A 27,041-nucleotide genomic window follows, 5' to 3' on the forward strand; every position below is an offset into this window, starting at 1 on the left:
AAGACTTTAAAGCTTCTTGGGTCCATAAATAAAGTAGATTCTTTTCCTGTTTCAGTGAACACCTAACACACTACCACACCTTACCAGAAACAGTGACAGACATGACCATGACCTACCTTAGGACAAAATAAAAGGCACCTCAAGTGCATTCAAATGCATTCAGGTGTCTGAGCCCCAGACTTGCTCCCCTTGTGGAATGGGGCAGAAAAAGTGCGAAAAATCTTGGGTTGAGAAGAAGAAGGTTTAACAGATAAAGCATGCATACCAACAAAGTTAAACAAGGAATTCATTCACCACTTCCCGTGGGCAGGCAGGTGTTCAGCCATCCCCAGTAAAATAGGGCTTCAACATGGCTAACAAAGACTTGGGAAAACAAACACCAAACATGCATCCCTTCCTACTCCTTCTCCAGCTTTCAATGCCATTACACTATATTGTTCAGAATATATTTCATCAGCTGGGGTCAGGTGTCCCAGGTGTGTCCCCTCCCAACTTCTTTCTCACTCCCAGCCTCCTTGCTGGTAGGGTGGTTCAAGGAGTAAAGAGGTCTTTGTGCAAGCCCTTCACAGCAGGAACGAAAATATCACTGAGTTGTCAATGGTCTCTTCACCACAAATGTAAAATGTGGCCTCCTACTACCCATTGTGAGGAAAATTAACCCTATCCACCAGTACACAAATAAACTCAACTGTAACAAGAGCACTTGCTGATGATAGTTTCAAGATACTTATTGATGATACTTTGGTGATCCTAATGTGTTCCTTCCAACACAGGATCTTATGTGATTCTATGATAGTCTTCATTAAGTGTAACTCCAGAATACATCAACTTTGTTAAGAACAATGCAATCTCCAAGGAAGATTGGGGCATACAAAACTGAGAGAAGTTGGGTAGAGTGGCATCCTTAGCGCTGAATTAATAAAGTAAAAGCCAAGGAAAGCCTAGAAACGAATGCAAAGTTCTTAGCTAAGAAATGAGTGAGTCATTTAGTTTTATTAAAGAAAGCGATAACATATGAAAACCTTTATAGCAACAATTCCTCAAACATTTCAATACGGCTTACATAGAGACACACATGATCAGAATAAAACAGATTTTGATCTATCTCATTCATTTTCGTTTGCAAAAGTCCGATATTTTACCAAAATAAAGATTTATTTATTTCATTGATTTCAGTCTCATCAATATGCAGAACAGGAGGTTTGAGCTGTTATTCAAGGAAAATAAATCTTTGTTACTTACATTTTTCTTAAAAAATAAGTTAAGAAATAAATAAGAAATTCAGGTATTATAGTCTGAGAAAAACTGGAGCACATGATTTTACATTAGAATGTGGAAAAAAAAACAATTTAAGCAAAAAAAAAAAAAAAAAGAAGGAATTTCTTAATTGCTGTTTTCTTAAAGTCTTACATGGCCTTATTAAATCTGGAAGCAGTGAAGAAGAATGAAGCAGCTGTTAGGAGTCTCAACAAAAACCAAATAGCCACTTAAGAGGTTTATTGTTTTCTTTTTGTTCTTAGAGATTTATTTTATTTTATCCCATGGCAGTTTATGAAAGAACAAGAGGAAAACATTTGCTTATGAGAATGAAAACAAGCATCAAAATTGAAAGAACTGAAATGAAAACATTGTTATTGTTTCATTTCTCTAGGATACATCTTCATGTGGAACACCAAACATCTGTCAAAGAGTAAGGAGATAGATTCTTATGAGGTTCAGAACCAGATTTTTAAATAAGTAGTTCCATGAGCCAGTGGAGCTTGATAATTTCAGCTGTGTAAGAATTCTCACTTAGTAAAGGCATAATAAAGTCTCCCTCTCATATCTGGCTTCCTATTTCCACAAAAATGATAGGAAATATTGCAGAGACTGTAAAATCTTTTTGCCAAATTAGTGGATGGATTCAAAAATTATTGACTTGAGAGAAGTTCTCTCTCACATGTAGAATTTGAACATGTATGCCTTTTTACCTGTGCTAAAAACCCCTCTGTGTCCTTGCATTAGCATGAAACTAAAGTACTGAAAATTGCAACATAATCGGCAAGAAAAACAACAGTTTTGAGGGGGATCCTGGAGATCAAGCATGTTCAGAAAAGCCCAGTCACAGATATAAGTCTGTGTGTCTTTCCATACTTATTATGATGTATACAGACTAGCTTCCGAGACCATGGCCCTCAGCCCAGTGGTAGTTTCATTAAAATACTCATATCAGTTAGAGGAAGGTGGGCACTTTGGAAGAATTGCAGCTTGTATGATTGCATCATTCCTCCGTCACTAACCTCAGAAAAGTTTGGATCTTCAGGGCTCACTGATGGGTAGTGGGTGACTTCTATTACGCTTGTGAGTTGCAGACTAGGGAGTGGCTGCTTGGAAGCTCACCATTCTGTTTAGCTGTGATTTTTTTTAATGTAATTAAGAATTCTGTTAAAAACACAGTTTGCATAGCATTAATTATTTTTAACTCATATGCTAACAAATACAGCGGTGCTACTTGTGGATGTGAATGGCAGAGGAAGTAACAACACAAGCAGAAGGTCTTGCAATACAAAAGAAGACATCCTGCTTAAAATAGCCTTTCTTATATAAATCTATATGCAGTAAATCTATCATGTTTTCTAGAAAGGGTCACAAAATATTTACCAAATAAGCCCTGGGAGCCTTGAACACATTCTTTTTTTTCCTGATTCTACCATGTTTTGTTGTATTTTGGGACAAAAAGAGTTGTATCAAGGAAGAGGAAAGCAATATGCTAGAGCTGCAGCAAAGTCAATATTCTAAAAGCAGTTTAAGTTTTATAGCTGCAGGAGCAGAGGGTTTGCGGCAGACTTGGGGTTTGCTGCTCTAATTTACACTTTTTCCCTGTAAATAATGGACAAATATCTTAGTTCCTATGACTGTCATTGACTGTGAGCTGCCTCAGCCCTTATCATGACAAGTGGGGGCCAGAAAAGATAGCTGATGCCATCTTGCACTGCAATCATTCCTAACTAACAAATGTAATGAATGCTAAATGAACTAAAGGCATTTTATAAACTGATTCAAATTTAAAGAAGTTATAAAAAATAAGATTAGTAACGAAGTGAGAAACTGAGAAGCACTTCTGTTCTACAGCACAAAAATATATAGGCTGCAAAATATATTCACAGCGCAGGAATGAAAAAAAACAAATAAAGATTACCAAGGGATTCATCAAGTTTACCATACTGGAGCAGGATATTCTTTCTCCATCAGAGTGACTAATGCTGGCAGTAATACAGCAAGGCTGGAAACTTAGGTTTCCTCATTTTGCTTGTTTACCTTTTGGGAATATATGTGCTGTATCTCACCTAATTTTCTTTGCATTGATATAGCACAAAGATACAAAACATGAAAATGGATCCAAGCAACAACCAGATACAGCATATATTAATGGGTTTAGCCTGAAGGGAGACTAGACCAGAGATGATATGTACAGAAAACTGACATGGAGAAACTCACTAAATAAGAATATCTAGCTATTTATGTAACATTAATCCACTGACTTGAGAACATGTAGGTTCCTGGGAGACCACAGTTTGTTCTAATAAGTTTTATTCCAGCTGCTGGGTTAATACAAAGCAGAAAGCTATTAGGAGGAAATATATGCATATGGAAATATCAGTTTCTGCCTCAGGTAATTTAAAGCTTATTCACATCCTCTTTATTCTTGTTTATAGAAAAAGGATAATCTACCTCAAGAATCAACCTCAGTGTTTTGAAGGTTGCTATCTTTCCCATTAAAGGACAAAGATATGAGGTGTATAAGACCATATTAAACACTCTCCTAAATGGATCCAACCTGTTATAAGTGGCTCACAGATCAGGGCAGGAAGCAGTGTTCTCCAGATTGTGATGCTTCAGTGTAAAAATGTCATCTTATGGATTTCTTTTTGCATTGATTTTAGATTTTTATATCACAATTTCCTTGTTACAAACTCAAATGTGGTAATCAGAAATACACTTCCAGCCTTCTCAACTATATGGACAACACTGCAAAGGATTAAAATCCAAATCTTATTGCATTATACATACTGAAGAAATCAACTGTTTAGTCACAGAGATGCAGTGGTAAATTACAAATTATAAATGATACACAGAATTTGGAATATTTTGATTGTTCTAATAATTATACAGAAAATAATTTGAAAAATGCGTATTTGGAAGCCTCATGACCATTATGTAATGTTCATAGAAAACAAATAATTTAAAGTCAGTCCTGGAAATTAAAAAACCATATTAGAGTGAGAATTAAAAGAAGGTTTCCTGAGGAATAGACCAACTCAAGAGCAATTGAAATAATAATCCAAGTACTTTCTAGTGTGTTCTGAACTTGATATTTCTTTAAATAGATGCCTTCAAGATAAGCACATAAGGGAAAAGGAAGAGGAAGGGGGAAATGCAAAAGGGAATAGAAAATAGGGAATAGGAAATAGGGAGAAGGAAAAAAGAAGGAGAAGGAGAAGGAGAAGGAGAAGGAGAAGGAGAAGGAGAAGGAGAAGGAGAAGGAGAAGGAGAAGGAGAAGGAGAAGGAGAAGGAGAAGGAGAAGGAGAAGGAGAAGGAGAAGGAGAAGGAGAAGGAGAAGGAGAAGGAGAAGGAGAAGGAGAAGGAGGAGAAGGAGAAGGAGGAGAAGGAGAAGGAGGAGAAGGAGAAGGAGAAGGAGAAAGAGGAGAAGGAGAAGGAGAAGGAGAAGTTGTTTGGTTTGTTGATTTTGGTTTCTTTTCTCATAGATAAAAATCAAAACACACAAATCTTTTTCTACTCAGAATTCAGGCTTCACATTTTTCAGTTTGGGTTTGAAAGGCCTACCCTCTCTGTGGGACCACTTGAAGTCATGGACCTGTGCCACAACTGAACATCTCACCCTTGAATGACATCATTTTACTGAAAAACTGCAGTGTGTCATCTTGGATAGAAAATACTCCAAACATCCTAAAGCTGGTATTTTCCCAATTCATTCTTTCCTACAATAAATCTAACCACTACCTATCAAACTTACGTGTTCCTCAGCAGAGGAGACAAATGCTAGCCTTCTTTTACTCTTGAAGCTTTTTCTAACTATTCTACCTTGACAAATTGGCTGTCCAGAGAAGATTTCCTAGCCATACAAGAGACATTTTAATCTTAAAGGCGGCCCTCTGGTAGAAAGAATTTCCCCAACCTGAAAAAGGTACAATTGACTTGACAACTTTACAATGCAAATACAAGCAACCCTAAGCTCAGAGAATACCAATAAATTTCACAAGACTCTTGTTAAAACAAACAAAGGAACAAAGATACAAACAAACAAAACTCCCACCAAACCAAACCAAACCCCTGTTTTTTTTTCTAGTTTCAATTCACAGGCTGATGTATTGAAATTTTCCTCTTTCTAGAAATCACCAACACTTCATTTTGACAGACTTGGCTGAGAACTTGGCCTCGAATTTCTTCTTTTTTCAGTCATCTGTTTTCTATTGTTGAAAAAAGAATTATTTCACTTCCTTCCAAAAAAAGGCCAGAAACTCATGAATGACATCTCTTTTATAATTTATAATAAAGTAATATTTTCAGTGATGAACACCTGTTACAACTATCTTTGACAGAAAAAATAAGATTGATATCAAATCTCATATCTCTTTCATTATCTGTTACACTGCAGTCTGTAATTAATTGATTACACTTCCACAGTTTTAAAACAGAGACTTTAGGAACACTGGAAATAAAACACTGAAGAGGTTTCAAAAAGACCTCACATTACAAAAATGGCATAGAATTCTTAGGTAGGTTTTCTATCAATATTGGTATTGAGTTACATGACATCAATTAACACGTTAATTGTGTTTGTTGATGGTGGGACTCAGAAAACCAAGGCTCAAAGATTAGAGCATAGATGGTGATTTCTTCAGAGAGTAATATTTTGAAGAAGTCTACACAGATGTGACTCCCTTCCAAAGCCTTGTTACCTTGCATCTTCTCCATCTCTGTGATCTTAAATACCAAACTCTACCTTGTTTGCAATCTCCAATCTAGCCTTTTCCCTATCCACTTGTTCAATAGGAAGTTCGATAGGAAGTAGGTAATGGAGGCTAACCCTGCCAGCCACTGTCTTTACTGTACCTTCAAAACTATAAGTGCAACATATTCAAGAGAAATGTGTATCAGTTTTCCTGCTGAAAACTGGCGGGGTGGGGGTGGGGGGGGTTTCATGTTTTCCAACTCTGCTTCATGGCTTCAGTTGATCAATGCAGGAGTTCAATACTGGGTTACTGGTCACATTTAAAGCTCAAAATTCTCAAGACAATATCCACAATGTCCTTCAGATGTTGCTCTTGCTTTCTTTGCTTTTGAGCAAAGGAATAACGTTAGAGCAGTATGCACACAATTATAACCTACACTTATATTTCAGTCTGGAATACAGATTTTTATGTTGCTTACAAATGTTTTAACAATTCATACTGTAATTCAGTTGAAATGACTGACAAAAATCTGTCATTTGTTTTAAAGTGAAGCTGGCAATATGGGAGGATTTTCTGACATCTAAGATTAAACATTGTGCAGGTATAGAAACCTACTTCCAGGTATAGTCACAGGAAAAAAGAAAAAAAAAAGAAATTTCAAGGAAATGTTCACTGGAAATAATTTCCTTCATTAGATTAGAATCATCCACTTCAAATGGCTGGTTTTTCTCCAGTTTTTTTTTAAAACAAGTCTGGACAGATACACTAATGCGGGTCTTTTCATTACAGACATCTCTATTAAAAGAAAATCTGAACAAAACACTCCCCTTTAATAAATTGCGTCAACTTAATCAAAATCAACTACAATTTTGTCCTTGTCTTCATTGGATCTACTTTTCAAAGAAAACATAATACTTTTAAATAAACAGAAAATAAGATTAGATGGTAAAGAAGGTCTATATTTTCAGAAAACTGAAAAAATAAGACCTTCATTGAGATAGATACAATCAGAAGTTCTTTGATTCACTAGAAGTTAATGACTTTGTTCCAGAAAACCACCCAATGGAAATCAATAGAAAAAATAATCAATTGGATTCAAGGATGTGTAACATGTTTATACATTTTCTAATATATGTTAATATTTTCTCTTCTTCCCACAACCCCTGAAAAGATGGATATCCCAGTGACTATTTTTAGGCAGTGTTAAGCTGCATAGAATGATGTTAGCAGCAAGTGGAGCTAGGAATCCCTCTGAAAATTTGGTACCTTAATTGCCCAAGTTCAGTGCTTTGAATATTGAACTACATGCTGCAGTGTGTAAAGTTTCGGCCCATTCAACCCAAATTCTTAAATGGCAGGGTCAGTGCCACAGTGAATAGTTAGGGTAAAAAACTGAAAAAACCACAAAATTATTATAGAACTCCAGTATTATGCACAGTTTTATTATGGCAAGATGCCCAGAACTCATAAAATATAAATGAGTTTTGAAGTGAGGAGAGAGGAGAAGAGTGTTTTTAAATTTAATAGAAGTTCTTTTATCTTTTTTTTTTTACTTTTTTTTTTTATTTTTTTAAATTGGCAAGGGAATGCAAAAGACATCAAAGTAATTTTTAGTTTTCCTATAAATCTATAAGAAAATTAATTTCAGCAACTACTTTCCCCTTTTATTACTAAAGTTCTTTTGGAACCTGAAAGGGAATATATTTCAGTGCTTTTCAAATTGCTTTGGAGAAATATGATAAATCCAATATATATGAGAAAAGTTTATGAGCTTTTTTTGTATAGATAAAACATGCACAGTTACTGGATCCTTTTCCTGATTTATTAAAATGGCTTAAAAAATAGCCTATCAGATCTGTCTGTGAGCATTTTCCTTTCAGAAGTACTCATTAATTTCTAGACCAGAGGTCCAACACATGATACAGCAAGTGATTTAAATAACACTATTGCTTTACCTTAAATCATGAGCAGAAGTATGAATCTGTGATCAAAGATCAGTTGGAAAAATGCACGAATCCAGAATGCTGCCCTTGTCATGAGAGCCACAGGATAAAGATATTATTGCCCAGCTACCCATAAGTTAATTTCTTTATTTTTTTTTTATGCTTGCAGAAAGAAAAGCCTGTCTACTAAAATTCATCATGATGTATGTGGACATAATACACTTTGTATTTCCACATGTTCTCTTTTACGTGTTTGCTTGCAAAACCATGCATAAATCCTTTTATGTTTGCATTGTGGCCTGATGTTTGAAAGTTTTACACACAGTCCACTAGTGGAATATGTGTAAATGCAACAGGATAAATTAATATCTACACTGGGTAATAAAACATACATTCTCATTTCCCTCTGAACTACTTGGTCAGTGTTGGGTTCCAGAAAAAATATAGATGTGACAGCATGGTCCTTCTAAGGATAGGTTATCCTCTGCATAGCTAATTGGTCTAAGTGCTAAGACATCTCTGCACTTTCTTTGCCACAGATTAATAGTTTGCTTTACCATTACCTCTTACATGGGATAAAACACAAGAATTGTTACACCATGCAAATACAATTTATGCAGTCTTTTGTATGAGGGCTGTCCAGTGTCATTGCTTCATACATTTCTTACAAAAAAATTTCAAGATTATTTTCCATTTGCACATATTTGCATATCTAGTTATGGAGTCATAGAAAGTTAAAGGTTTGAAGTGACCTTAAAGATCATCTAGCCCCAACCTCCCCAGCCAGGGGCAGGGACACCTTCCTCTAGGCCAGGTTGCCCAAGGTATTCTCCAACCTGTTCTTGAACACAGCCAGGTTTGGAGCACCCACAACAACCCTGGGCAACCTGTTCCAGTATCTCACCACTCTCACAATAAAGAATTTCTTTCTAATGTAACCTAAATTTCTCCTCTTTCAATTTGTACACATTACTCCCTGTCCTATTACTAAATCTCCTGAAGAAGAGTCTCTCCCATGCTCCACCTCTTTGGCCTGAAGGACTGATAAAATAACTACATGAGCTTGAGCCCTTTACCACTTCTCCTGAGGCTCTGTAGTCCCTCAATGCTTGCTAGACTGCTTCTGGCTGTACCACCACCTCTCATAGGTCTCAGTCAGTTAAGATTTATCTTTGTTGTATATAAACTCTACTAATATATATACATATTTATATATGCAGTGTATTAACTGTGTTGAAATTAGCATACTGGTAGTCTAAACCTTGAGGTCATGAAAAAGCTAAGATTGACAGAACCACCCTCTTCTCTGTCTCTTCTGCGGGGATTGTTCATTTGTCAGTAGATTTATTCATATCTCAAACTGCAGATTAAAGGAAAAAAAAAAAAAAGAACAAGATTCCAGATGTCCCTGCCAGTACATATTTTCTTGCACAAAAACAACCACGCTTATTCTTCTACTCTTGAAGAACTATGGCTCAACGATATACAAGAATATACAGCAAATCTGGCCTAGAAAAGAAAACTAGAGAAGAAATGTACCTCAATTATATATTTATTCTTATGTAGTGATTATCTCCATGCAATCTAATGCTCAGGGTTTGTATCTTGATGTAAAACCTCTTCAAATAATAACAGTTTGGGGATTTTTTGCAAAATGTAAAATAAATTACTTCATTTTTAGGATTTTGACATGGAGTTAGCATGACCTGAGGAACTGTTCTTATAAGTCTGTGACAATTTCAGATGAATTGAAATTCTAATTCATAGATCAAAAATCAATATGTTGTCTTGGGCTTGAATATCTGCTAATATCTTTTGGGAAACAGGAGATTTCTTTCTTCGTACACAAATTTTATTTCCTATGTGGCTTTCCTTCCTGTATTCCTTATCTTTAACATTATTCTGTCATCAAAGGATGGAATTCTTCACTTTGTATCACTTGAAGTAATTCTCTGTTTCTAATACCGCATAAATTCAGCATGTACACAAGAAGTGCAGTGTGTCAGTCCTTTTTATTCCACAAGGAAGTTACAACTAGCTGTGATAACTTCTGTGTCATCTAGATGTTTTCCACTTATCTATACAATAATTTTGTACTAGAATTTAGGTTTTTTACCTTAAACAGAATATATTTTGATTTTGAATACTGTTAGAAAAATATTAATAAATACACTAATTACATTCAAATACATTGTAAATGAACAAAACACTTAATATTAACAGAATGTTAGCAAAATTCCATTTCTGCATTCTCCTAGATTTTCCTATTAGTGTTTTTCAAATTAATTATAATAACTGAAAATTTAGAACAAAGAAATTCTTTTATCATGACGGGCAGTTCAGTTTTATAAAATACAAGGTATGTTTTCTGATTTGAGCCAAGATCACTATCCCTAATTATATGCAAATTTGTATGAAAGGCAATTTTGAATTCTTTAGAGAACAGCCTGCTCAAATATTTTTGTTGCCAACTTTGTCCAACTTAGAGTGCCTCAAGTATTATGCAGTTCTAGGAATAATTAAATTAAATTAAGTAAATTTTTCAATTTTAAAATGGATAGGTCACCAAATTCTCTTTGAACATCTAAGTTATTCTCTTCCAGCATAGGGGAAAACCTATCTATAATTCAGTTTTCGAGAAGCATGTCTTAGATCAGTGTGCAACCCTAAGGGCTTAAATCAATTTTTTAAGAGTCAACTAATTAAGCACTATAGGGAAAAAACCCCAAACCAACACCTAAGTAACAACTGAAGAACTGTGGAAGATTTCTGGTTTAATGGGCACTCTAGAAAATTGTGATGTAGTTGTGACAACAGTTCAAATGCACTGTGCACACAGATCACATGATAATTGCAAAGGAGATTTGTAACCGTGCAATGGCTATCAGGGGCATTGCAAGTTGCAGCTCTGAAAGATCATGGGAAGATTTTGCACTGCTCTAGTTATCAAAAAAAGTTCTTCAAAATGCATAACACCTATGGAAAAACACTTATAAAAGAATGTTGCTAAATCTTCCATATATATCTTAGTTATGAAAATGTGTTTGCCTTTAATTCCCCCATGCTCGGTATTACTGCCATTATAAAAAAAAAATTAAAACCAAAGGGTAGTTATTATACATTCAAAGAAAAGGTAAACACTATATTATATTTTACAAATATAGTGAGAAATTCTTTACTGTTAATCTTTGTATTAATTTAGTAGAAATAGAAATTATTTCAGACACTGACAGACAGGAATATTTTAAGCACAGAAGAATCCTTGCACTATTTTGGTAGATATGTCCATCTTGAAGTGAAACTGTATTCTTTATATGACAAAAATTTTTATTGAGATTTTATAGCTTTGGTTTTCTCCTGCCAACAGTAGAAGATAGTGAGATGATAAGACACAGGGTAACTTAAACAAAATATCAAACTCTGGCCACAGATAAGAATCATTTGACTTAACTCTTCAAGGCTTGGCTATAAAAAGTAAAATAAAGTAACAAAGTGACAGTCAACAATCCTATTTGAGTAAGATATGGATGCAAATATTTTCAGATGGAAAGAAGAGGCTGATGTCCTCAGGAGCAATATAAGGAACTGCATAGAAGATATACAAAACCAGAAATGTCATCGCAGTGAGGCAGGCATAAAAGGATACATCCACTGTTACAATCATTTGCCACTATACAGAAACAGAATGACCTCTCAGAAACAGCAGTGTCAGGGGCTATGATGAGTGTTCTGTCTAGTGTGGGGGGTCTCTGCTGTAATTTGTAACCCTAGGCAGCCGGTTGTCCCTCTGCAGTAACTTTCTTTACAGCTTAGAGAGTAAAGGGCACTGATGGATTTGGTGTTGAGAAACTGTATGAAAGAGGGAATGATTTCTTGAAAGAAAAGCAGACCCTGTTCTGAACCAAAAACTTTCACTCTTTCCCTCCTAAGCAGAGTTATTGTCTAAGGCCTCTTGAGAAATAAATCAGTAAACTTTGCCACTAGTTTTCCACAGATGATCCAAGTCACACCTTGGCCAGCACCTTCAACCTTGTTCTTTTCCTCCTGGACTCTGCAGCAAAAATAAACTTTTCTTCAATCACATAAAAAATTAGTGAAATTATTATGATATCGAATTAATTGGATAACCTGGGTTATGATATCCTCTATTAATATAGACAAAGCTTGGTATAATGCAAATAATTTCAAAGGAATCATTTTCCACTGGTTATGGAGGCAATTGGTACACGTCATTGCTGGTCACTCTCAATCATCTTTGAAAAGTCATGGCAGTCAGGAGAGGCGCCTGAGGGCTGGAAGAAAGCAAACATCACTCCAGTCTTCAGAAAAGGCAAGAAGGAGAACCTAGGCAATTAAAGGCCTATCAGCCTGTAGAGGTGATGGAACAGCTCACCTGGAGACTATCTCTAAGCATGTAGAAGAGCAGATGATCAAGTAGAGTCAGCATGGATTCACCAAAGAAAAATCAAGCTTGAGCAACCTGATTGCCTTGTGTAATGGGACAACTGACTGAACAGATGGGGGAAAAGCACTGGATGCTGTTTACCTGGACTGCAGCAAGGCTTTTGACATTATCTCCCCTCAATACACTAGCATAATTCCCAGTTGAGGGTGGTTGGCAACTACATATATATTCACACACAGAGGAATATAATAATTTAATATAATCTTAACCCATTAAGACAAAAATCTATGAGACTTTTTGATCTATGAGACAGTAAAAGCAGTATTAGTAACCGATTTCTGCAAAAGCTACTCAACCAGAGTCTTGTATCATAGGATGATTTGTGTCAATAAGAACCTTAAAGATCATAACATCATTTAGTTCCAACTCCTCTGCTCTTGACAGGGACACCTTCCACTAGGCCAGGTTGCTCAAACAAAGCCCCATCCAATGTGGTACATCAAGATTTTAAATATTAGTCACAAATGAGCAAGTATGGTATGTGATACTCTAAATAAATTAAAATGTCAGCTCTATTCACTGTTGCACTAGTAGTTTGAACATATTTATAAAGTGGACTTCACATGAATCTATTCGTAGCTAGTAATTCCAAAGTGCCAATGTTTGGAGAACTTTGATCCTGTCTCCAGTCAGCATAATACTCCTTTGGTGTCAGGAGACATAGTTTAGATACCCTTACTACTGGCATATGTTTTTTGAGAAAATTGAAGCCCATGTGTCAGACAAAATGCAAGACAGCTTACTGGAATGTGTTGCAGTCCACTTTCAAGTCAGAGAAGCCAAGAAGTTATCCCAACAGGTATACAAAGGCTAGCAGGAAACTAGATCTCAGAAAAGCTGCTCTGAAGATTAAGAAACATGCAAAACTCTTTATAATGTAAAAGTAAAACACTCTAAGTCCAAACAGCAGCACTAAACCTTCTTGCAAAAGTCCTACACTGACGTTCTCCAGTTTGGAATGGTGTTTATGATTTGAAATTCATTTTTCTAAGATAAGGAGAAAGGAGGGTTTCTCAATTTAACAGTAAAATAAAATATATTTGATTGATTCAAAAGAGATAATTGTTTTAAATATTCTTGCCTTGTTCACAACACCAAATTTATCAAATTTTGTAATGATTATGCCCCTTCAAAAACACTACTGTATTTTTCAGAGACTTTCTGGGGGAGCAAACAGGCATTTGCAACATATTTTCAATTTATTTTCTGTTAAAATATTGTTGCCCAGGAAAGCCAAGACATTTACTGAGTATTTTTGTTTTATTATTTAGGTTATAGGAGTTTAATCTCAATTTTAACTTTATTAGGTGACTGACAGGTCTGTGAATTCAGAATATCCTTATTCTCTGTTTTGAAGGCATAGGATTGGCCATAGTCGGCTTTTAAAAACACAGTAATTAGTCCTTATTTTCTTATTGCATTGTTTCAGTTTTTCAATTAAAATTTAGTTCTGTTTTTAGAGCTGCTAAGAGTAATTAAGGAAAATTTCAACATACAACATTGTTCACTTTGCAAAGTCAAGAGGAAAGTACAATTTACTTAAAACAATGAAAATTTGAGACAGAACTCTGCTAATTTGCAGGTGATGATTGTCTTTCTGGAGCTCACCTTTTTGTCTCATTACTTGCTCTTGAAAGCTCACATTGCTCCAGGCAGCCTGGGCCTAGGATTTAAGAGATGGCACCATAAATTGTCCCCTCTGGCTGTACAGGAAGTTCTCCTCTCATCACAGAGAGACCTGCCCCAAGAGCCAGAGCTCCTGACTGCCACTCACTGACACCACTCAGATCCTAGAGGAGACCAAGGAACATTTTACTTCACTGAAAACTTAAAATGGGAAAATGTGAAGTGATGCCTTTTGGGGATTGTAGTAACGGTCAGAGGAGAAGATACTGATTGAGCTAGATGTAAATGAGAAAATAGATTTCAGACAGTTTATGAAGCACTAGAAGTATTAAATGGGTTCAGATCTTCACGCTATTGATGACCATTTATAGAAACTATGGTGCCTAATGATGGCATGTGTTTTCAATAAAAAAATGAGTAGGATTTTCTTCCAAAAGGAGTAGTGCTGTTTGCCACAGGCCATACTCACTTGCCTAAGTAAGATTTTTTTTTAAATGAAACTGGGACTAAAAATTGAAAAAAAAAAGGCAAAGAATAATATTTTTTTACTAACAGTTTTTTAAGATTTCTCAAAAGGGACTGATGAGTACTTGTACAAGACCTTTTAAAAGTTACATCTCTGTTTTACTCTCTGCAGACACTGTGTATGTTCCTGCTTCATCTGCAATTTCTCTCAAGTGAGCAGCCAGAGCAGCACTATGTTTTCTCTTATTTAAAAAATGTTCTGGAAAAATACATCTCTCTGTGCCAATATTTGATGTGTAGTACAGTTTACTGAGATTCAGCAACCTTGCTTTTTCAGTTTTTTCCTTAAATTATTCCCCCAAATCAAACATGCAGGCTCTAAGTGAAATCATAGAGAGAGAGAATTTATGCACCTGGGGGTGCCCTGATTTCAGTGTTTCTTAAATTGAAATTTCTTAAATTTCTAAATTTTAATCTTCCAGAGAGGATGAGTGAATGACATACAAAAGAAAAAAACAGAAAGGTTGAATTTTTGACATATTTATTTAGGTACTATTTGAAATGTTGACAAATGCTTGAAAAATGCTGACAAAGGTTTCAAAATAAAATAAAATATGGGGTATATATTAAAAAAAAATAGTAGCTTTAGCTCATTGAACAGCTAAGTTAAAGAATTAAGTTTATAGAAATTGTTCCCTAGATTTCAAAATTCTGTAATTTCACCCTTTCCGTTTTACTAATTTTGATGGGATGGAGGAAGACTGTTTAGTTTTCAAGGTCTTCATTCTCTCAGCTTGCTATCCAGAAGCTACCTGACATGTGGAGCTGTGGCCTTCTATAAAATGCATATATTTATCATTAACAACAGTAAATATAAATTATTAATTTCTTATAATTTTCTTTTTTTGTTCCCAGAATACAGGATTATTCAGGAATAGTTCTCATATGGTCCAAAAATGTAACAAAATACATAATACTTTTCCTTATGAGGGACTCAAATAATCCTCTGCTGGACAGGAGGAAGACTACCAGCCCCCTTATAATCCTGTTTTGGGAAATTCAGATGATGATATATCCTCTGCATTTTAAAAACCACAAAATCTCAAACTCTCATACTCCCTCTCTTTCTCATATCTTTTAAAAAGGACAATTCTTTTGCTTAGCACCTGAAATTTTAACAGTTTAACTTCCATTTGATGCTCTGCTGCACCTGGAACACATGTTTCATGAGATACCAGAGCAGGGAACACCTTCAGATATTTCTAAGTATATTGGCACCATAGTTTAAAGGTCATCATTTCCTCTTTCTGTGGCAGTCTTCAGGCATTTGCTTTTGTTGTCAGGCACAGTTATCGCTGTCAGGTAGCACAGTGTCTTTGCTATTACATATAGATGGAATTTGATCTATATACTAACCTGTGAACAAATGAAGAATGTATAGATTAAATGCTAAAATCCCAGCAAAAAAAAGGTTAGCTTATTTTGTGAATGGTATTATTATTTTAGGATTGTTTAGTGCTGTGCTGTGTCTACTGTAACACTAAGTAACCTGCTTTGTAAGTACTAATTTCTTTCTCTCTACAGCAGCTACCAAAGAGTGAAAAAATTGCTGCTAAACTTTTTAATAGATGTGAAGAAAACGTAACAAACATTCATGGAAGTAGGAAACATGCTAGTAATTTTGTTTAAGAGTAATTTTTGGATAAGAGTATAAGTTAATTTGTGTAATAAAATTTTGTATTCTAAAGTGAAATGGCTAATGTTCTTCATATTTACATTAAGATATTGAATTCTCAGAATGTGAATCAGAATATTTTGATTAATCATATATTGTGGCAAGAAGAAAGGAAGTGCCAAATTCAACCTCAATATTTTCAGAAGACAGGATGCTCAAAACAGACAACAAAGATTCTCAAAGTATTGTAGGATTCTCAAAATTCTCAGCATGTCTGAGCTCTGAATGAACATTTTGTTTTCTTGTCAGTGATTCAGAATATCCACAGCTACTTTCCAGTGACAAGGAAAATGTCATGCCAACTGGGATCAAGCATTATTTTAAAGTTGAAGGCATGAAATAAGCACTAAGACAATTGTACACCTGTTTTCAAAAGTAAAAAGGCATCACAGATCTGCTTTTCTTTTGAGAATTTGGCTGAGAAACATATTTCAAAAGCCCAATAGCTCATAACATTATTCCAAATGTTCTGCTCTGTATGCCTAATTAGGCTGCTGCACATTTGCATAAGCATGATGCTTCATGATTAATGTATAAGACACAGCATGGAGCCCTGAATAAATCCATCCACGGATCCCTCTCTCAATTTCTACTGCAAATAACCAGCGTGCCTGAACTGCAGTCTATCACACCTGTAGATAGGGCTATGAATCATATAGAAAACTTTATAAAGTTCATGATGAAGTCATACTGATCTGTAAACTTTTTCTTAACTAGAAATGTTAGTAACAATAAAATCTTAGCTCTTATAAAGTTACTGGCATTTACACTATCTGTGATTTATAAGAGGTTTGTTGGTGGTTTTTTTCCTATGGTAAAATTAAGTATGAAATCTATGGCTTTATACTCAAAATTGAATTCCATTTTATTAAAAAAAAAAGACTTGTTAAATTAATAGCCTAATAATTACTTTTGCACTATTACTCTTGGGGTAATGTTAACCTAAAGCGAACAAGAACTTGCTCTTCAGAAAAGAGCAACATATTAATAATTCAATAATGCATCCACTCACAGTCAAAATAAATAGGAAAACTCCTGAAAATGTTAACAAAGGTCTGGTGAATAAAAGCCAGAGGATGCCACAGTAAGGCTGCCTTGAAAATGCAAGTCTAACTTTGATGGTTGGGCAGTGGAGATATCTGGAGAGACTACAAGTGGATTCATGTTCTTTTTACTGCAATTCTTTGCACTAACATGAAAACTGATCTTAAGGGATCTTCCACTCAAGCTTAGTTTGTTTAAAACATAATCAAAAAAATCCACTATTATTATTCAAAGACTTTCTCCTTATACCACAAATAGCACACACTGACTCTGATTTATTTTTGAATATCAACATGACCATTGTCTTTGTCTTGACCTAGCAGAGAAAACTATGAAATGCAATGTTATTGGCAGCATCTCAAAGCTGGCCATAGAGTCAATCATATTTTGTGTAACAAGGAAAAGATAGAAACCAAATTATTGGATGTGCCAAGGAGTGAAAACTCTATGAGCTACCACCATTTCTTTCAAAATGAAATTTTAAATTTTTTAAAGAAAAGATATTAAAATATTTGAGATTTAGGGGTTTTTTATTTTTTTGTTTTTGTGTAGCAGCTGACACCTAAATACTACCGTCTCACTAGTGAGCAGTCATTGGTGCCAAAGATCAGTGGGATTCAAAATAATTTTGAACATTATTTACCTGCATTTTGATATCAAGAATAATACCATGGTCACTTTCATTCTACTTAAAGAGAACTAATGTTAACATCCACTAAATACTATGTTTACATTATTATTAATTTAATACACATATATGGCACAGTATGTATGTTTAATCTTTTCTGCAAAAATAAGTTTATGCTTTGAACTAAATGCAGTGTGCCATGAGCAAGGAACTTACACCCTCGTTCAGGTGAGTGCTGGTCAAAACAATCTATCTTTGCAAGAGATGTATGTGAAAAGCACAAAACAAGCAGAAGCCACGATGTAAAGCTCTAGAGGAAACTATTCCCCCCCCTAAGTAATAAAGCCAACATAAAATAATTTTATTCTATGATTCTTTAGCAACCTAAAGGAACACCTTTGTTGTGTGAACTCCCTGATCTCCATATATCCATATGTAATAATAAAAAAAAAAATCTTCAACATGGCAGAAACATATTGCCAAAAGCTGGTATATTTGTATTTGAAAGTGAGGGAATTTTCCTTTTTGCCAACTTTCTCTTTTCCCTTTGAAATTTGTATCTTTCTATCTGTTGAGTGCACTCATTAAAATAATTAAAGAACTCTGCAGAAATTAAGTTTTCCCTCCAAGTATATGATAGGATTGCTTTAGGGTTTAAAAATATTCAAATTCAGTCTGTACCAGCTCCTATGAGATTGTTCCTGAACTCTTGTGTCTCCCTTTATACAAGTTTTATGGGGTTAAACCCACTTCAACAACGGCACACAGGCTTTCTGCATTGCATAGTCTTAAAAGGAATTTGTTTTATAGCAAACATTATCTGATGATTCTATAGATAACTTATGGAAAGAAGGTTATTTTTTAAACATTCTTGAGATGTAAAAACCATGGGACAAAGGGTTACATTATAATGTATTTTTATTACAATAAAATAGATTTTGAGAACATTAACAGCTTTAAATGTATGGCATATTCAAAGGAAACCTTATTAATATTATATATATTATTAAAATATTAAATGCAATATTATATAATTTTAAAATATTTCTATACATTTCATCCACTATAAATATATTTAGTACTTAGTTGAGGTTTTGTTATGGAAAACATAAGCATTTAATAAATGTTCTATTTGTATACAATCAAGGTCATTTCAGCAGCAAAACCCTCACCATTTTCATAGTATTACATGCAAAAATAAAGCATCAAAAGAACCAAACAAAAAACCCAACGAATTTATAAAAAACCTTTCTCAAAACATTCAGTAGAAGTTGAATTCTGACTTGCTTATCTGTGCACTTTTTCTCCTTACTTCACTATTATTCTGTCCAAAAATGCTTGGAATAACTAGCAGCTATCCAGAATTGTAGACACATGTAACCCTGTAAATAAGAAAAAGGAGCAAAGAAATTGAAGGTCCTTGTATTAGATATGTGTTCTAACAGGATTTTGTAATTATTCTCTCAGTTAAAAAAAAATAAAAAAATAAAAAAAATTGGACCCTAGATGTCAGGGTAGTAGAAGATTCAATTATGACTTTGACAACTTAGATACCTTGTAGGATATTATATCACAAGGCTGTGATGCTTACCTCTGGTTAAAAACCAGGCTTCCTCTGGTTCTGTCACTTCTGCTTCCTCAATTGAATTTTTTCTGCTACAGCTTGGCCAGCTGTGTAGCCAAAATCTACAGGTCTCTTATGTGGAGTAGTTTCATCATTTAGTAGAACATTGGGGGTATCATCCATACATCAGTCACTCTGCCATATGCAATGTCTGTAACATGATATAGGCAAATAAAATATTCCTCTGTGGACAATGGAAGGGAGGACTGCTCAAAGGTCTGAATCTTGGGAGTTAGGTTCTTGGGTCACTGACGTTCAGCCAAATGCTCACCGTTTACATCCACGATGGGTAAGCAAAGACTTCCTTAACCTCATTCCTTCTCTAAAGGGAATCACTTTAACTCTTTCCTAAAAAAAAAAAAAAAAAACAACAAAAAAACCTCTGACAGAACTGACTAATTTTTTCTAAGCAATTTAATTCAGGTGTTGACATTTAGTCAGAGAACTTTTCTTTGTGTTTCTCATACCTCTCCCACAGGAGCTAACTGGTTTGTAAGTATGGGTCCATTTCTCTCAGTGGTTAAAGGAAACAAAGTCAAGTAAATTCAGAGTAAGAGCTGATTTTATCTACAACATAAAAGGTTCTGTACAGAACTATTTTTTGGCACTAGATGTGGTCCCTGGCTTAAAATTATCCTTTGACAATACCATAGAGTCAAGGTCAATCTAGTTCTCCACCACTGGAACTCAGATGCTCTCACTCAAATTCAAGAATGTGTTTTTTTCCAGTATCCTGTTCTTCTTGGATAGATGGTACACTGTGTTAGCATGGCTGTAGTCCACTGGACATATGGTCATGAGTCAATAAAGCTGTCAAATGACTGCCATCCACATTTTTTAGTGGCAAAATATTATCTTAAACAAAAAGTTTTAGGTTACTTATTATTTAGGATACTTTTTATTTTTCCATTTTTTATTCTCTCTAAGACACAAACCTCAGGAAAATGATCCTATTCTCTTTAATCTACAAATTAATCAGCTCTGTTCTTTATGTTTCTATTAGATGTAATATCACTGCACTCATGCACACATACACATTTTTTTTTCTGATCTAGACATTGGTGATCTGCATTATCTTATGCACGTTTGATACTCCAGATCAGCTGGTTTCTTTTACAAGGAGAAATATTTCGGTGGTCTTTTGGCCTTCTGTCTTCTTTTCAGAACAGTGTGTAAGCCAGTGAGAAACAAAATGCCCTCCTAGAAGATGAAGGAAACAGAAATATCAGTAAAAACCATATTATGCAAGAGGGGTTACTTTAGATGATTTTCTGAAATTGAAGTTCCTATGAACTCTTGGTGGTACTATTCTTTCTTTCAACCTGATGAAGAACCACCCCCTTCTCCACCATGAAACATGAAACCTCACAAAGCTGAGGCAGGGGGGAAAATTCAACTGCTTTAAATGAAGGTGCACTGGCTGTCTACAGTTCTTTGCCATGATTTGTTCTGAGCCTAGCATTGGAAGGAAGCAATACAAGGCTTGTTTCTCACTTTCCCACAATTCCTCTGCTCTTGAGGATGTTTCCAAAAGACATATACATTTGTTATATCTAAGTGTCACTATAAAACAATATGTAGCTCACTTTTCTTTCTGAGAGAGATCCTGGTTACATGTGTATAAATCAGACCCAACAAATATTTTTCTCTAACGTCATTATATATTGAATATTCAACATCAATATTTTCAGCACAGCGCAAGTCATCATGTTTATTTAGTGATGTATGAATTCTTTCCTACATGATCTGCTGATTGATAGGCTCAGAGAAAACTATCTTTTGAATACATATGGGATTTATTCCTGAAGCAGATGAATTTTCTTTTCCATTTGAATGTACCTGTTGTCAGAAGTCAGGATTTCACAAGACAGGAGACATCTTAAATTAGAGCACAGAGAAGTCTGAAAGTGCAGTTCTAATACCTGAAAAATCTCCCAATGTGACTTCAAAATGAGAAGAAATGTGATTCCAGACTTCGTTGCTAAGGCTGACTGCCATGCGTGGAACAAATTTTTTTGCTTTGTCAAAACTGCTTTTATGCCGTCATAAAGTCATCTATAACAATATGCCTAATTATTAATAAATGAGCAATATGATACCACAACACCTAAAGTCAGGGAAAGGGGTGGAGCCTTCTCACCTAATAATAATGGAGATTTCCATGTAAAACCATACCTCATAGTATTCAGAACAACAAGGGCTGCGAGGAAACTTGATGCTGAGATTTTTGGGGAGAAAACTTTCAAGGAAATTGTTCAGTTATGAAGAAAGGAAATGTCTCAACATCCTTCCCAGAAGGTTCAGTCTTTTTAAAGGACTGCACAGGAATGAGAATAATAGTAAATAAAACTTTGTTCTTATTTGTATCACTTCATACCTGAACATTCAGATTAGTCTATGAGCAGCATAGATGCTTTCAACTGAAAAGTATTAGAAAGAAAAATTACTAAAAAAGCATTTGGTGCAAATAAGATCATCCTCTGCTTTATACTATCAAAATATTAGAGGCCTAAGAAAACTCTGTTTTTTTCTATTGACATATATCTGACAGTTTTCAGTGATAAAAGGTGGAGACAATCCATTTACTTTTCTTTTTACAGGTAAAATTGAAGAATTTTTTAAGATGGTAGCAAACAGTTTTAAAATCTCTGAGTCCTTGGTAACATCTTACCTTTTAAAGTTGTCTTGGTACTAGAGTGGGTTCTTCTTTGCTGCACTCTACTTAAACTTAAGCACCTTTTCATGGGAAAGGAATGCAAAAACAGGTTAGCAACAGCTTAGAACAGAAATTATTTATGGGTAAAGATAAAACTTTTAAAGAAACTTCCTGTATGACCATCCAGGGGCCTTCTGGCACAGTCACTCTCTCACCTGAGCTGGGACTGAGGCTCCTTCACAGATACACCCCCCTCACTCTCAGTCATACCAGGTTTCCTCACCTGCTCGACCTCAGGTTTCCCATTGTAGTCTCAGACATCCAGATCCTTCAAATAATTTAATCATGGTGCTATAATCAGATAACAAAACTAAGCTTGAGCTGGTACTTCCAAGGAGGGACCCAGAACAAGGAAACCCTTGGACTTTTGTGCCATCACAGTCTGTGTGAGAGAGAGAGTCTGGGCTCCTGCCATGTCTGGTCCCCTGGCTGGGCCACAGGTACCTGTGCTCTCTGTTGTGGGAAAGGTTGGCAGGTCATGGCCTCTTGCCTCAGGCTCTTGTCACCCAGAGATCAACCTGCAGCTCACACTGCAGCTTTCAAACCAAGCTACCTGCACTGGATGTATTCATCAACAAAATTAGATTAAAGTGTAAACCACTACTAGGTCCAAGAAATGGTGTTTCAGCAACACCAGTAAAAATCAAGCATTAGTTTAATTTGTTTACTGTGAAAGTAGCTGGACCTTTATCAGTAGGAATATTTGGTACAATGGATGTTTCCTTGTAACATCTGGATGGGCACATACACTTATGTTTACAACATGAGGCATGAACATAAATTAGAGATCTGTGTACAGTTCCAGGACTATGATCCTGTTGGGATCACAAAGACATGTGCCATGGATCCCTTGACTGGTTGCAATGGAGAGATACAGGTTTTTTAGGAAGGACAGGCTGGGAAGACAAGGTGGAGCAGCTCCTTCCTTATATGAGACAGAATATTTGGAGCTCTGCCTGGGGATGATGAAGAGCGAGCTAAGGATTGATGGGTAAACATCAGAGAGCAGTGGATGTCTGACACAGGCTGCCTGGCCAGAAGGATCAAGTGGATATATACACCCTATAAATAGGAGATAGGAGAATTCTCACGTTTGCAGGTTCTTGTCCTCATAGGGGTCTTCAATCAACCTGTTATTTGCTAAAGGGAAAACACAGGGTGTAAGAGACTGGACTGTTATGTGATAATGACTCAAAACATTACCCACTTGTGGAGGCACCAGGGTGCTTTGTTGAAGCCAGGTTTGGAGGTGGAGGAGGGGTGCTTTTGGGTGTGTAATGGCTAACCTGTGATATGGTAAGGCACAGGGTGAATGATGGGCTATGAGTGGGATAAGAGACAAACCCTATGGGGATAGGATAGTGCCTCTTGTTAGGCTAAATTGTCCTTCCTTACACAAACCACTAGGTTGTAAAACTCCCTGTTCTCCCATCCCCTAGGGAAGGTCTGATGGGGCATTCCTAGCCCTACCATGCTGACATGAGAGGAGAAAACTGCCAGGTCTCAGAAGATGTCATAAACCATCACAGACTCCTGATGTGCCTCCAGGTTCAGATATGAGTCCTTCCACCAGAGAACTAAAAGCTCCTCCACAGGGGAGGTACCTGGGCATTCCCACCTAACCCAAGTGTATCACAGCCCATCGTACTCCGTGTTTAGCGGCCACTCTGTGGTTTCTCCCACTTCTGCCAAATTGAGACCAAGGGACAACTCTTCACAGGTTCACAGGTGGTGAGATTTTCACACTCTTATGCTTTCTCTCTCTATTTTCCCTTATACATGTCCCAGAATGATATTTTTGCCCTTTCATAGTGCAATCCTTTCATGTTATTGTATAAATATAGACAATAATAAGCAAAATGTTTGCATACTTTTCTTTGCAACCAAATTGTTTTAAAATAAACGCTATGTACATATATTTACAAACACTGATTATTCAGTGCCATTTCACTCAAATCATCCTCTAGGGATCTCTTAACAAGAAGCTGGATTACCCTTGTCTGTTTCCTGGGATGGACTGTCACACAGAGCATAAGTAAACCAGGAGGCTCCTGGAGTGTGTCAATGATGACTTCCTCACCCAGATGACAGAGAAACCAACAAGAAGAGGTGCACATCTGGGCCTCAAACCCAGAAGTAATGAAGGGCTCATTTGGGATGGGAAGGTCAAAGGTAACCTTGGTAGCAATAAGCATGAGACAGTGGAATTCCGGCTCATGAGGGGAGTGTGGAAGGGAAAAGCAATCTTCCAACCTTAGATTTTAGGAGATCAGATTTTGGTCTTTACAAGGATCTATTTGGTAGAATAGAGTCCTGGAAATAAGTGGTGTGCAAGAAAGTTAGTTAACATTCAAGGATCACCTCCTTCAATCTGAAAAGAGTTCCATTCCAATTAAGAAGTCAGACAAAAATGCCTGGCAGGTAATTTAGGAACAAAACAGAGACATTGTGGGATGATACTAGGAAAGCCAAATCCCAACTGGAATTTAATCTGACTAGAGATGTCAAAGAAAACAAGGGTTTCTATATGTCCTTAGGTAAAAATAAGAAGGCTAGGCAAAAAGTGTACCTGGTGCTAAATGAGGCAGGACACTCCTTTGGGATATAGAAAAAGCTGTAGCAGAGTGCCTTCTTTGCCTCAATCTCTACTGACAGGACCATCCTTCTGGCATCTCAGGTCACAGAAACCTGAGGGAAAGGCAGGAGCAAGAATGATATAACATTGGTGAAAATCATTGACAGACAGCCTCCTCCCATGTCATGGAATACTTAAGCAGCCTGGACTTTCCATAAGCCCTTAACAGAACATGCCTACCAGTGCTGAAGTCATTGGCAGTTGTCATTGTAAGGTCCTTCTTGAAAATATTTGACTGAAATAATGGTAACTGGGAGAAGTGTCCTTTTCCTGAAGGAAAAGAAGTAACGCTCCTACTTTCGAGGCCAAGGAGAACAAATATGTCAGCTTCACCTAGATCCCTGGGAAGGTGGTGGGGAAGCTAATCCTGAAAGTCATGTCCAGACATATGAATGACAAGAAAATCAGTAGGAGTCTTCATCATGGATTCACCAAGGGAATGCCATGCTTGGCCAATTTGATAACCTTCTATGACTGAGTTACTGGCTTGGTGAGTGAGGAGAGAGTAGAACTTCAGTAAGATTTCCAAGACTGTTTCTTCTAAGATCCTTGTGAAGAAGCTAAGGAAGTTTAGTCTTTAGTCTGGGGAGACAATGTGCTGGATTAAAAACTGGCTGAATGGCCAGACTCAGAGGGTAGTGATGAGTGTCTTGAAGTCTTATTGGAGGCCAATAACTTGCAGTTTACTTCAGGGGTCAATTCTGAGACAAATTCTGGTTAGTATTTTCATTAACAATCTGACTAATGGGTCAGTGTGCACCCTCAGCAAGTTTGCCAATGATACAAAATTAGGTGGTGTGTCTGAGACCTCAGAGGGTCATGCTGCCATCCAGAAAGGGCTTGCATGGTCTGGAAAAACAGGCTGAGAAGAGCCTTTGAAGTTCAACAGGGGGCAAGTGCAAAGTCCTGCAAAAAAATTGCATCAAGTTCTCCTGGATCTGAACCACAAAGGAGTTCTGTTCATTCTGCTTCTGAAGTCTAAAATTTCTTTGAGTCAAATAGAAATGTTACACATGAAAAAACTTGCATTAAATTATGTATTTGAATGAATGCTAAGATTTAATGATACAAATATTAAGTGCAAAATTATGTGTGGCAAAAGAGTCCTATGCCAGTGTACTGAAATGATCAGGTTTTTATAGGACAGCAACAAGCAGTTCCTTCAAGTCTTCAAAGTCTAATAATATTTCTTGGTATACTTAAAGGGTTTGTCTGAAACTGATAGACAGCTGGCTTTTCAGAAGAAAAGAAAAAGGCAAAATACTCCATATGAAAAACAACTGTGTCTGAAACTTTAGTAGAATGCAGATTTTAATATTAGGAGTAAATAAGGTAATGGTGCAACCTGAGAAAACTGGGATTACTCAAATGATTTATAAGCTGCCCCAAAATCCATTCTGTTCAGCATGGTCATTAAGAGATCACACCCATTAGAAAGTGGAAGAATTTATTCTGTACATCAATTTATGAGCATGGAACCTGTCATAGGAATGACCATGATGTTGTAAAAAATGCTCTTAGCCCTCTCTCCTGACTCCAAAATGGCTAATAGTAGACATTTGGCGGAGGAGAGTTATCAAGGGCAAGTTTGTTTCTTTAAAATATCCAGGACTTTGTGTAAGTCATTTTCTATGGGAACATCTAATGACTTTTGAATCCTTATGATACATCATTTGCAACAGTCTGTACTTATGATTTCCACAGTTTAGTTAAGCATTATGCAAAATGTACATTTCATTTTTCCTGGGCTGGTGCCTGATGATTTTGTCCAATGCCCCTAGTGTGCTCAGCAAGAAACTCTGAGTCATCATATGTAGCTCCCATCTGGCTAAATATCAGAGACATTCCATCGCAGAGTAATCACCGAGTAATGCAGGGACAAACTAAATGCTTCTCCCTTACTTATTTTGCTGAGAAGCTTAAAAAAATCTTGAAGGCCATCAGTTAATAAATTAGAAAGTGTAAAACCACCATGTCCTGCAGTTTAACTTGGTTGGTCTTGGTAATAACTGTGAAGAAAAGCTAAGGACAGAGATATCTATGCTTATCTCATGCATGTGCTTTAAGTGCCACTTCTTTACAGCATCAATTAACAAATGGTGTGGAGGCTACTAAAAGGAAATAGCTATATGTGAGTATACATATTCTTGTAATCAGCTCTCTCTGTTGAAAAAGAATGAATTGAAATGAACTATTTACAAAAAT

Source organism: Chamaea fasciata, unplaced genomic scaffold (genome assembly GCF_029207755.1).
Source record: "Chamaea fasciata isolate MVZ Bird 193981 ecotype frontalis unplaced genomic scaffold, bChaFas1.0.hap1 SCAF_7, whole genome shotgun sequence".
NCBI lineage: Eukaryota > Metazoa > Chordata > Aves > Passeriformes > Sylviidae > Chamaea > Chamaea fasciata.